Source organism: Suricata suricatta, chromosome 13 (assembly GCF_006229205.1).
Source record: "Suricata suricatta isolate VVHF042 chromosome 13, meerkat_22Aug2017_6uvM2_HiC, whole genome shotgun sequence".
Classification (NCBI taxonomy): Eukaryota; Metazoa; Chordata; class Mammalia; order Carnivora; family Herpestidae; genus Suricata; species Suricata suricatta.
The window spans coordinates 73,069,621-73,083,106 of NC_043712.1; positions in this window are offsets into that span (position 1 = coordinate 73,069,621).

Below are 13,486 nucleotides of genomic sequence, written 5' to 3' on the forward strand. Positions count from 1 at the left end.
CTATTTGCCCAATTATCTGCATTCTGGCTCTTCTGTTTCTCTCCCACCTCTAGCTTTTCTGATCTTAACTTCCTGCCCCTTTAAATGTAAACCACTGAGATGGTTTTAGCTGTTTTTTCAATTTTCTTAACTACTTTCTCCCTGCCCCCAATCAGATCCACAAAGCACAAAGCAAATCTACACAGAAAACTCCGGAATTAACTAGGATTCAGACTGAGCAGTCTCATTTTGCTACTTCCTAGCTAAGTGATCTTGGGCAAGTCACCCTTAACTCTGGTCCTCTCCTCCCTCCCTTCTTCCCTTCCTTCCTTTCTTAATTTGTAATGTAAAGCCAGTAACACCCACTTGGTAAAAGTGGTTTGGAGATTAGGCAGAACAAAATAATATATCTTCAGATTTCTATCACAGCGCTGGCCCATTTCAGGCAACAAAAAATATGCTAGTCCTCTTCTCACTCTTTTCTCCGTAGACAGAGAAACCATAACGAAAGGCGCTGGGTCAGCGGGAAATCTCACACATGAATGAAAGCTGGACCAGCACCGTGTGAAGATTCCCTGATAAGTGCATGCTGCCAGGAGAATGTTTTGCAATGACAACGACAGGCTGGGGGTTTCCCTTCCACCAAGAATTAGTCTCTCTGAGAGTCCTCAAAATAAAGGAAGAATGTTCAAGTAGTAGACAGTCAGGAAATTTCCAATGTCTACTACACTGGTTCATTTTGATTTGGTCTTTTGGGCCTCCTCTGTAGTTTCTGTTTGGTGAAATTAGGAGCTGTTACTCATCAGTGGTCTATTTCCACCTGGCTGGAATATGCCCATTAGTGCAATACATCTCAGCATCCCTAATGCCATTGTGTCTGTCTGTCTGTCTGTCTGTCGGTCTCTCTCTCTATCTATCTATCTATCTATCTATCTATCTATCTATCTATCTATCTGGCATTAGAAGGATTTAGTCAATTAATGGCTTTCTGAATTTATTTTACTTCTAAATTGGCTTTACCTTCAGATTATATTGTTGTTATTATTATTATTATTATTATCTTCTTTTTCTCCATCTCTCTTGCTGCCTCTCTTGGTCCATGCCATCCCCACTTTACTGTGGAGGACAGAAGGGGGCACTGAAAGGTCTGTGGCTCCCCCTCCCTTGTGCTTCAGGGTTGTCCCCCATGTAGCAGTAGGGGGTGGTCTTTATAAAAATACACATGAGGCCACGCGACTCCTCTGATGGTTTCCCACCATTGTTTTATCTGGAATAAAATTCTAATATGCTACTTGACCTTGAGGGCCTTAATGAGCTGGCCGTGCCTCTCTGAGTACCTCTGCATCTCTCCTGGTGCCTGCCTTCTCCCTCTCACGCTCACACTCGCATGCCTTCCCTCTGCCTTTACACGGCTGGCTTCTTGTCATCGGAGTCCCAGTAGAGACTCTTTGTGTACTCAACGTTTAAAATTTTTTTTAAGTATTTATTTATTTTTGAGAGAGAGAGAAAGCAGCAAGCAGGGGAAGAGCAGAGAGAGGGAGACACAGAATCCGAAGCGGGCACCAAGCCTTCAGCATGGAGCCCAATGTAGGGCTCTAACCAATGAACCGTGAGATCATGACCTGAGCCAAAGTCGGTCACCTGACTGAGCCACCCAGGCGCCCGTATGCACACTCCATCTTAAGTAGACCTGCCCCTTCCTCAATCATTATTATGTCAGTCAGCCATTTTTTCATATCGTCCACTACCTCCTGACATTTTGCCCTGATTGTAAGTTTATTTAGTTGCTTATTGTTTGTTTACCTCCACCCAAAATCATATCGTCTCTGTGAGACTATATGCCTGTATGTGTCTCTAGTGCCTGGAAGATAAACATTATCCCGATGTGCAGAGATTTACCATAGCCATGCCTGTGAAGACCAAAAAGATCTTGATTCCTTCCCCTTCCTTCTTTGGTGTCTTTTCCCCAATTAAAATTGTCCCTTTCTTTTCATCTTTCTTGAAAAAAAATTTTTTTTACATTTATTTATTTATTTTGAGAGGGAAGGAGGCAGCGAGAAAGAGAGAGACAAAACATGAACAGGAGGAGGACACTGACAAGGTAGAGCTTGATATGGGACTGGATCTTAAGCGTGAGATCATGACCTGAGCTGAAACCAAGAGTCAGACACTTAACTGAGCCACAAGGCACCCTAGAACTGTCCCTTTCTTGAGCTCCCAGGCCCTCTGGTTTTTTTCTGGGAAGGACCTTCATTATAGTCAGATCTCCTGCCGCCTCCTCCTCCCCAGTGAGTTCTCTCTATTCCCGACTGCCTCTGCTGTGCATGGAGTTACTCTCTGCCTGAATTTCAGTTATTCAGTGTTGAATGGGCATATCTACAGGCACAAATATCTGAAGAATTGAAAGGGCAATTAACAGATGTATATTTGAGGTTATTTTAAGATATCTTTGTGTCTTCCTGTTTTCTTCTGTGGTTCACTCTTCTGATTTTAATGATTGTTTCTCCATTGGTATCTTTTCAGGTCTATACTAACCTGACTCAGAGTTCTGGGAAACACCATCTTTGAATACAGTTAAAACCCACCATTTTGATGCCTTTTTAGAACCTAATAAGAGATTTCAAAACTCACTGCATTTCTTCTTGTTTCTACCTGGCTATGAGCCTCTCTTCTTTAAGGCTTCAGCTTGAAGGGAGTTGGTTGACAATTATTATGATGATTATTTTCTACTGTGGAAAAGGCACGGTGCTAGGTGCTCCGGAGGGCACAGAGAGGAATAAGTCCAAAACTCTGTCTTCTGGAGACTCACAGTTGTGGCGGGCCCTGACACAGATGCACAGGAGGAAGACGTCAGTACTAATAACCTTATTAAGATATCATAAGGCATTTACCATTCTCCTAGGCTGCCAATTGTTACTGAATGGTTCTGGTGGTTTCCATGACAGTTTGCAAAAAACAACGAGTTTCCTCTCGTGGTCTGTACATAAAGTTTTTCCAGCTAACTACACTATTGGGAAACATGGATTTATATCAATTTACCATGAAATGAGCAGCTGACCAAATTAGGTTTTTATTGCAGTTTTGGAGGGATAATAAACAGGTTCTCCCCAGTCTACAGATTCCACGTTCTAAAATTGTTTTCAGGAGGGTTTTCCCCTTTTATTCATGAAAAGTAAAGTGTGGGGGATTGAGACATGGGATAAGGAATTCAGAATCTGGAAAAGATAGTATCTGTTCCTAACTTGAGTTTTTCAGCTAAGTCTAGTGAATCCTTGGGTAGACACAGACTACTCGGACAGCAGCATTTCCCTGGGTGGTACCTAATTCCAAGTGGCGGAAGCTAGAGGGGAAGTCAGGGAGAGCTTAATACAGGTATTGGGTGGGAAGCAAGTCCTTTGCTGTGATGCCCAGGTTGAAGAAAATAGAGCCAAGAATACAGTTGCTGAAGCTGAGCACTATGGCGCTGGTTAATGTAATTGGATTTTCTTCCTTTTCTTCGGAAACTCCAAGGGTCTGAGGATGCAAACATTTAGAATAGGGAAATGCAAAGCAAATCTCCTTTTGCCCTCATTTAAATCAATGAGATTTGTTGGATGTTTTAAAAAAATATTCATTTTTATTTTACTACTTTCTATATAATATTTCTGGGAATATATTGAATAGCAAATTCCTTTCTTTTTCTGATTGAAATATCACCACTATATAAGAAGAGAGACCAAGAGTTTCTGTTAAATAACAACTCAACAGCTTCTAACCTGAAATTTGAGTCCTTTCATAAGGCTTTGAATCATGACTAGATAATGCCTGAGGACATCAGCATTTGAAACATAAGAAACCAGATACCTTTAACAAATCCTGCTCATTAATTTTTCTCTTCCCAAATTTGTTGCTTTATAGCTCTTACTTACTGAGCCATACATTCATGTTCCTTTTTTTTTTTAAAGTTTATTTATTGATTGATCTGGAGGGGAGGAGGGGCAGAGAGAGAGAGAGGGGAGAGAGAGAGAGAGAGAGAGAGAGAGAGAGAGAGAGAGAGAGAGAACCCCAACCAGGCTCTGCACCTTCACCTCAGCCCAGTGTGGGGCTTGAACTCACGAACTGTGAGATCACAACCTGAGCCAAAATCAAGAGTTGGACACTTAACGAGCTGAACCACCCAGGCGCCCCTAAGTTGATGTTCTTTAAAACACATTAATCTTTTGTACAGGTAAATATTTTTACTCCCTCTTCATATAATCCCTCTGAGTTCTACCTCTACATATAAAGCTACACAAACTTTCAAAGACTTTTTATTGACAGTAAAATTTAACTTTTCCTCAAATTGGTTTCGTGTTCTGAATGGATATATAATGATTGCATGATTGAGTCTTGTAACTAGAATTTTAAGCTTGGGAACATGCACACAAGTCTCTAATTTTTCCCAGGAAGCGAAAACCTGGGGATGCTAAGATCACTATCCAAGGGACAACAACTCAAGTCTTTTGACCGTCATTCTACAGTGTTGTCTTCTTGTTCAGGGTACCAGTGCTGAGGATGGGGCCTGAGTAAAGCAGTACGTACATGGTGGAAAGAAGCCGCTGTTTAGCCGAGCTATAATCTATTAATGATTTGTGATCCTCAAGTTTTGGGGACGTTTGCCTCTTTCTGTCTCATAAATTCTCGGTGCATCTGCAAACAATGACTGTGACAGCTGTGTGGTCAGGCGGCATTGGGTGGGTGAGCCCATTCTGAGGGGGAGTGGAAGGGCAACTGAAAGAGTAGCTTGGGGAATACTTCTTTCTTCTTGAAGTTATCTGGGCATATTTTCAGGTGTGCAGCAGTGAACGGGCAGGGATGTGCAATAGAGTTCAGCCCCTGGGTTCCCATCACTGAGTTTGAATCCTGGTTTGGCCGCTTGGATGATTTTACTCGGATAATTTAAGACAAAGTGCATCCTTGTACCTCATTTTGCACATTTTTAAAATGAAGATAATAATAGAGCCTACTTTATACATTTGTTATGAGAATTGAGTGGTATTAATATGAGATTACAGTGATGTTTCGTGCTCAAGAAAAAAAATTGGCCTTTTAAATTAAAAGTGTTTGGGATTCTTCTTTTTTTTTTTTTTTTTTTTTTTAGTTTATTTATTTTTTGAGAGTTGGGGAGGAGCAGAGAGAAGGAGACACAGACTCCAGAGCAGGCTCCATGCCATTAGTGCAGAGCCAGATGCAGGGCTCGAACTCATAAACTGTGATCTCATGACCTGACCTGAGCTGAGATCAAGACTCAGATGCCCAACTGACAGAGCCACACAGGCACCCCAAGATGATAACATTTTTTTTATGTTTATTTATATTCAGAGAGAGAGAGAGAGAGAGAGAGAGAGAGAGAGAGAGAGAGTGTGTGTGTGTGTGTGTGTGTGTGTGTGTGTGAGTGAGTGGGGGGGGGAGCGCAGAGAGAAAAGAGACACAAAATCCCCAAGCAGAATCTGCACTGTCAGTTTAGAACCCAGTTCGGGGCTCGAACTCTCAAACTGTGATCTCATGACCTGAGCTGAGATCAAGAGTCAGTTGCTTAACTGACTGATCCACCCAGGTGCCCCCAAAGCATTTGGAATTCTTTAAAAAATGTTTTTAATGTTTTTAAAAAAATTTGTTTTTGAGAGACAGAGAGAGACAGCACGAGCAGGGGAGGGTCAGAGAGAGAGGGAGACACAGACTCGGAAGCAGGCTCCAGTCTGAGCTGTCAGCACAGAGCCCGATGCGGGGCTCGAACCCACCAACCGTGAGATCATGACCTGAGCCGAAGACCGACTGAGCCATTATTATTTTAATAATAATTTATTGTAAAATTGGTTTCCATGTAACACCCAGTGCTTCTCCCCATCGGCATTCTTAATCCAGCATCTGGATTTCGGTCTTGGGCGTGTCGGCAAACAGTTGTGAACTTCTGTTTTGCTACCTCTGCAATGGAGTCTGTCATAGTCTCCCTCGTTCTGGAATTCGGTGATTGTGGGGATAAGAAATCATGTAGGTTGACTCTGAAGACTTGAAATTATTCACGTTCCACTCTCCCTGCCAAATACTTGCCCAGTGGGGAGGAGTGTTGGGACTGTAAGTTAAAATGAATACGCTAACTCTGAGACACGCAGTAATGTTGTGAAGGGAGTGGAGGTAGCTTCCTGCAGGAGGAGAGCGTGCAAACTTGAACTTGACAATGAAGCGAAGCCAAGACCGGAGACTGTCACCCTTCGCCTTCCAGCAGGGCCACAGATCTTAGACCAGGGCCACTGCCTCATTGTCCTGATGACGCACAGCGCTTCCGCTCTCCTCTGCCATCCTTGCAAATTAAATTCATTGTTCGACAAGATGCCTGTGGTTCCCAGAAATGACGCAAGCGTTTTGTGCCCTGTTCAAAAGCCCGACATTTGACTCTCAGGCCGTCTCCCAAGTGAGCTGTACGCTGCCGCTGTGTACGGCCATGGACAATTCCAGCAATTCCCCTTTTTCTTTCTTAGCAGAAGCTCAGAGAGGAAAATGACTATTTGGACTGCTTTAGCAAACAGTCTTGCAAAACCTGCCTTTAAAAATGTGGATATTCTTGCCAAAACACATATGAAAAAAGTGAATTCCTTTTGATATTATTTGCTGAAATGGGAGCAACTGACCACCCACACGGCAAAAAGCAGGCATTTGATCGTTGCTTAAAAGCCAAATGACGGGCACTAGTTAATGCAGGTTAGTTAAGTAGTGAGGGCACTTTAGTCCTTCAGGCTCTTGGCCTTGAAACAAGCTTGAAATGCTTTTTAAATCTAGTCCAAGTGAGAGGCCCAGTTTCTTGAACATCTTTTGTCACGTGAAATAATTTGCAAGCAGCAAATACAACACCAAGGAAACCCCACCTGTCAGAGTGCGGTTGGTCAGCAAGGAAGCTAGCATGGGGAGATGGCTGCCTTTCCAACTACGTTCCACTTTCTGTAAAGGATGGTGTTTACCAGGCAGTTTTCTTTTTAACCAGACAAAACCCTCTCACTAGTCTCCCTTCCATGGTTCACATCTTCCAGTAAGGGTAGGAACGTTAGCATTTGAAGTTTTGCAATCCTATAAAGTAACTAGGGCAAGTATCACTTTCTGCATTTCATAGGTGAGGAGACTGATGATCAGAGGAGTCAATGAACTTGCCCCAGAGCACACAGCCAGGTCTCACATCCACGTTTGCTGATATCATGCTGGCGTGAGCCCCAGGAGAGCTAGCTCTGGGAAGGAAAACTTCAGGGGCCCCCCTCCTGGTGGGCACTGAATGCAGCAGGAGCCCCCTGGGGTGGATAGGGACCCCAGTGCTTTCATGAGAGCCACGTGTGGATGCGGACTGGCAACTTGGGGATATAAAATGAGCCGAGCCATAAGAAGCTCGCATTTTAGGAGTAGTGAACAATGCAGGCAGCTGTGTTACTGCATTGAAATATCACCGCAGCTGGAGTATCTGCAGCGATTTCCTCTGAAATGGGCGTATCATTGTGTGAAGTCTGGATTGCCAAAGGAGCGTAACTTTTAGGAGCCGTTGCTTGCTGTAGGATAGACACGATTTATAATGTAACCTGTTACATTATATGTCTTCTAGATACGGTATACTATGTATCTATAATAAAGCAACTCCACATTTTTGGTGACTACTGATCTATCTGCAATTGACCCAGAGGTTTCCCTCTTATTGGGTTCTCTTCATGGATACCCTCCTCTCCACTTCTAACTTCTTCATTAAGTTTCTTCTATCTTTGACAGATCCTTTATGATGACTGTAATGGCACCTATGGACCAGCATGGGGGCCCTTTGCATGTATGATTGCATTTAACTTTCTATAAAAATTTTTTTTTTAATTTATTTTTGAGAGAGAGACAGCGTGAGCAGGGGAGGGTCAGAGAGAGAGGAAGACACAGAGTCTGAAGACAGGGCTGGAACCCACGAACCATAAGATCATGACCTGCGCCAAAGTTGGATGCTTAATTGACTGAGCCACCCAGGTGCCCCTGCATTTAAAAATCACAGCAATCCTAAGAGGGAGGATCATTCCTATTTTGTAGAGGAAGACACTGACGCCTAGAGAGGATACCTTACCTAAAGTTATGAAGCCTGAAGTTACCCAGAAATGGTAATGGCTTATAATAACAGTTGTCTTATTATATTCCACAGCTTTGTGGGTCAGGAATTTAGGCAGGACTCAGCGGAGAGAGCCGACCTGTTCTGTATGACATCAACTAGTGTGGCTTGTCTGGGACCAGATAATCTATTTCAAGATGGCTTACCCACATGGTAGGCAATGGTGCTGTTAGCCAGCACACTTAGTTATTCTCTGTGTTCTTTCTGTCATTCTCCATGTTGCTGCCTGGGCTTCCTCATAGCATCCAGCTTATGTTCCAAGAGTATGTATTCCAGGAGATAAGAAGTGGAAGCTGCCAATCTCTTAAGGCTTGGTCCCAGAAACTGTCGTGGTGTCTCTGGTGCATGTCATTGCTCAGGAAGTTATAGAGTTCTCCTAAATTAAAAGACAGGAGCATAGACCTGATTGGCCATGGGGAGGAGTGCCAAAGAATTTGCAGCCTTATTTAATCTACCACGGCAAGGGTGAGAATCCAGATTGTAGTCATGACGCCATATTGGATCTCAGCTAGTACAATGCCAGGTGCATTTCTTTGTATGAAAGTGACTAAACCATGAGCTCCTTGAGAGCAGGGATCTTGCCTTTTACAACATGGGTAAGGCACAGTGCCCTAAGCATAGTTGATGATCTGTAAATGCTGTAGGAATGAATGACAAAGAGGTGAGTTCTATCCCTGGCTCTGCTTTGAAGCAGCTCTATTAGCCCAAGCAGGATATTGAACTTCTATGGGCTTTGTTACCTTCAGATGGGATTACATGACACCTAAGGTCTTCATTTTCCCAGCACTACCATTTATTAGTGTGCTTTGGCTGCTATAACAAAGTACCATAAGTCAAGCAGGTGAAACAGCAGACAGGTATTTTTTCCCAGTTCTGGAGGCCAGCAAGTCCAAGACCAAGATGTCTCATTTGGTTCAAGCAGGTGAAACAGCAGACAGGTATTTTTTCCCAGTTCTGGAGGCCAGCAAGTCCAAGACCAAGATGTCTCATTTGGTTCCTGGTGAGAATCCTTTTCCTGGCTTGCAGACAACCACTTCTTACTGTATCCTTATATGTTGGGGTGGGGGATTAGGGGGAGGGAGATATATATATATGCTGATATCATGCTGGCGTGAGCATATATATATATAAGAGAGTAAGAGAGAGAGAGAGAGGGCTCACAAGAGCTCTGGTCCCTCTTTTTCTTCTTACAAGGAGACCAATCCTTCCTGGAGCCTCTACCTTTATGAACTCATCTAAATCTAATTGCCTCCCAAAGGTCCCATGTCCCAATACCATGACAACCAGGGGCTATGGCTTTGACATATGAGTTTTGGGAGACACTAGTTAGTCCATACCAACTATTCTACAAAAATCTACTCAGGCGAATTAATTGAAAAATAAAGGGGTGTTAATGAGAGGAACCCCAGAGAGTGAAAAGAAAGGAATAGAGAAAAGGATTGTTCTGTTGACTAGAACAAAGGGTGTGATCAAGAAGAGGGATGGATTTTAGGCTCAGGTACAAATACTTGAATTACAATGGTAGCACTTGAACCAGAATTTTTTTTTTTTTTAACGAAAGACTTTTCAAAATTCTAAATCCTCACTCTGAGAACGGGACAATAGATATTTCTCCATGTGCTTAATTTCAATATGTATTCGTCAGAGCTCTCTTCTCCAGATTCTTCCTGCTCGTGCCCAGGACGGGCTAGCAGGAGTCACAGAATCCAAAAGTCAAGCTGCCTGGTCAGATTTCAGTGTTGCCACTAGTGGAATACCTACTCAGAATGTTTAAAATCAAAAGTCAAAGGGATAGGCTATTATGCGACCATCACTAAATTCATCAATGGAGTCAGAGGCAAGAAATTCTTGGAGACCTTTCTCAGCAGTACTACTTGAATTGTGATCAACTTCACTGATTTAAAGGCTGACGAAACACTTGTTTTACCTGGATGGTTTTGAATTACTTAAGTCAGCAATGAAATAGAATCTGCAGCCTCCACACAGCTCATCACGTGAATGTAAACCGGAGCTTAATATTCCATCACCCTCCTCTAATCAGATCTGTAGGCTCTGCTGACGTTTTTTCATTGGGTTCTTCTGAATAAAAAATAATTGGATAACCATACCCACCCCCCCCACACACAGAATGAGAGAGAGTGAGAGTGAGAGGGGGGGGGCAAAGAACCTCCCATATGTACATTATTCATTAAAGGACATTTAGTGGAGATTTATATATGACATGACCCGTGTTAGGGATTCATCAATGAATGTGACAGGCAAAGTCCTTGTCCTCATGGAGCTCACAGCCTGGTGGAGAACACATACAAATAATCGGGTAAATTACAGTAGAGCAGAAAATATAGGTCACTATAGAACAGGAAGCTGACTCAGTGTAGATGTGGGAAAGAGGGATATGTCCAGGGGAGGGGCTTCCTGGGGGAAGATAATTTCTAAGCGGGATCAGCAGACTCTGGGGTACCTTTAAAAATGGAAATTCTCAGGCCTGTGAAGCCAGACCTATTAAGCCTGAAATTCTGGGAGTGAGTTCCATTAAACATTGAAGTTTGAGAACCAAAGGTCATACCTGGGCTGAACATTAGAATCACTTGGAGCAGTTCTGCCGCTGTTGGGTGGACCCTCTCCAGGGACACTGACTCTGTCGGGCTGGGAACAGAGTGTAGGCATCATTAGTTTTAAAGCTCTGCATGTTATAATGTGACCTCAACATGCAGTCAAAGTTGAGACCACTTCTCTAAACTGACCGCTGAGGCATGAGTTGGGCGGGCAGTGGGGGCTGGTGAGAGGGCAGGAAGGGTATTAGAGCCCGGATGGAAGAGAAAACCTGAGCGTCCCAGGACTTGATAAGGCTAGAGAATGCACACTACAAAACTCCATGGCTTAAAATAAGGGCCATACTTTTAAGTGCTTATTTCAGTAGTTTTAAAACTTTAATGTGCATAGAAATTATCTGAGGCTCTTGTAGGACACAGACCCTTATGCAGTAGGGAGGTTCTGTGGCCCCAGCTTCCCGAGCCCGCACATGGAAGAGTGGATGGGGACTGAGGAAAAAAGTATCTAAGCTTCAGCCCAGGACGAACATAAGGGCACCTTTCCGGGATGAACTGCGGATGCCCGTGGCTGGGTGGGTATGTTTTGAGGGTAAAAAGGAAAGATGCATCCTAGCACAGCCTCCCAGCCTGCTCTCCAGATTATTTTCCATCAAGGTCGTCCTGCTTTTAGCTCAGCAATAAACTCCCCCACCTCCAATCTAGCTGAGTGCATCCCCAAGTACCCGCAGAGCCAGCTCATTAAGTGGCCGCTGGAGCTCTCTGTAACGTGCCAGCCAGCCAGGGAGGCGCTGGCCGAGGAGGGGGGCTCTCCGGGGACCTCTTTTCCCTCTCTCCCTCTTCCCTTCTCCCCCGCTGACGGCGGCGGTGCCTGCGGCAGAGCCTCCCTATGCAGCAGCCCCTTGCACTTGGCTCGCACTTCTGGGCGCTGTCCATGGTTGCAGCATCTTTCGGCGCGCCACGTCAGGAGGCCGCAGCTGGGCCCAGCGATTGGCGGAGGAGCCCCTCGCCATCCCCCAGCACCCCCGCCCTCGCGCCCGGCCCCGAACCCCGGCCCCTAGCCCCCGCCCCGCGGGCGCGTGCCAGTGAGCGCGCGGGGCGCGCCCTGGGGCTCCCGGGCGGCACACCCACTTTCCTTATTAGGGCAGAGTCGACGCCCTGAGCTGGCGGCCGGGCGCGGGGGTGGGGCAGGGAGCCCAGGAAAGCGACTGCCGAGGGCGCAGCCACAGCCTCAGCCGCCTCCGAGCGGCCGGAGGAGCCTAGGTCGCTGCGCTCCGGCCAGCCGGTTTCCCGAGACCCCGCTTCTCTCCGCGGGGCAGAGATCTTCCTCTGTGCCCCGCCGGGTACCTCTAGTCCAAACCTCTCTCAACGACATGGAAGAATTTTTGCAACGCGCCAAATCTAAACTGGTGAGTTGGGGGAGCAAGGCTGTGTGCGTGCGTGCGTGTGTGTACCTGTGGTTTTGTGTGTGTGTATGTGTGTGTGTGTGTGCGTGCGCGCGCGTGCTGATGAAGGGGAAAGGGCATTGCAGCAGAGGAGGAAGAAACAACTTTGCCACTTAGTTGTCAGGGTGTGTGAGCTAAACCTGGAAAGAATCTTTGGAGTTCTGGTCCTTACTGCAAGCAGTCTGTCTCCGGAATCCTCCCCCGCCAGCGAAGTGCTGAGCTGGGGGTGGTCGTGGCTTGACAGAAGTTGCGTCCTGTGTGCCCGGGTTTGGTTCCTTTGGCCTGAGGTTGGAGAAGAGTACAGTCAGCCAAACTTCAATTTGCTTCTGAAGGCTAGAGGGTTAATGGGTGTGGTGCTCCTTTGGAAAAAAGAGCCCAGCCTTCTGCAGATACAGTGCCCGTAAGTGTAAAGCGCGAGGGGGGTGGGGTGGGAAAGAATCCCTTAGAACTGTACTTTAACTGGAGGTGGTGGCAAAGCCTAAGAGAGGAAGTTAGGGTGCTTCTAGGAAGGACGTGCGTCCGAATGCGCAGTTTACCCAAGCGTCCCCCACAGGGAGCTTGCTCCAGTGCACAAGTACGGGATGATCTGGTGTGAATCGTGTGTCTCTCCAGTCCCCGTTCAGATCTGTAACTTGGGCAGAGGCAGAAGGGGAAAACCCCAACTGTTGCTGCCAAAGTGGGGTTTACCAGACTGCTGTTCTCTTGGGAGGGGACCAGCATGGTGGCGGGTGCCACTGTACCACTGTCTAAAGAGTGTGTGTGGTGACAGTTGCTACACATTCTGGAACAACAGATTCTAGCGGCTTTCTAATTCCAAACTGTTTTGGCTCTCCAGCATAGCAGTAATAAATATAATGGAAATGTTTCTCTTTCAAAGCTTAGGAAAAAGCCTCAGCTCATTTAGAAGCAATATCTTTAGTGAACAGTGAAAGTAACTTTTATGGGCCTAGCATAGGAGGAAATGCATAATTTATGATGCCTTTAACCTTTAAGTCTTCAGAGAATACAAAATACAAAGTCACCATTAAGGTGCCCTCTTAATCACAAGGCAGGGTATTTGCCAGATAGATTATTGCAGTAACTCGTTTATCTTTGCACAACAAAGGGAGTACGATGATTTAACTCTAAGTATCTTTTTAAAAGACCACCAGAAGTGATTAATGCTAAGGTATCAAGTATTTTGTTTTCTACCTCAAGCTTCCCCGAGACTCAAACCTTTGTGGGGATTTCAGAAAGTTTGTGGTCATTTGTGTGCTTATTACTGACCCCCGAGTGTGTTACTTGAGCAGGCGAATGAAAATAGTGACTGCAGGCACTCACTTGCATTTCTCATAGTGTAAGTAGCTCTGTGTTCTTGACCTAATGATGAGTGAACA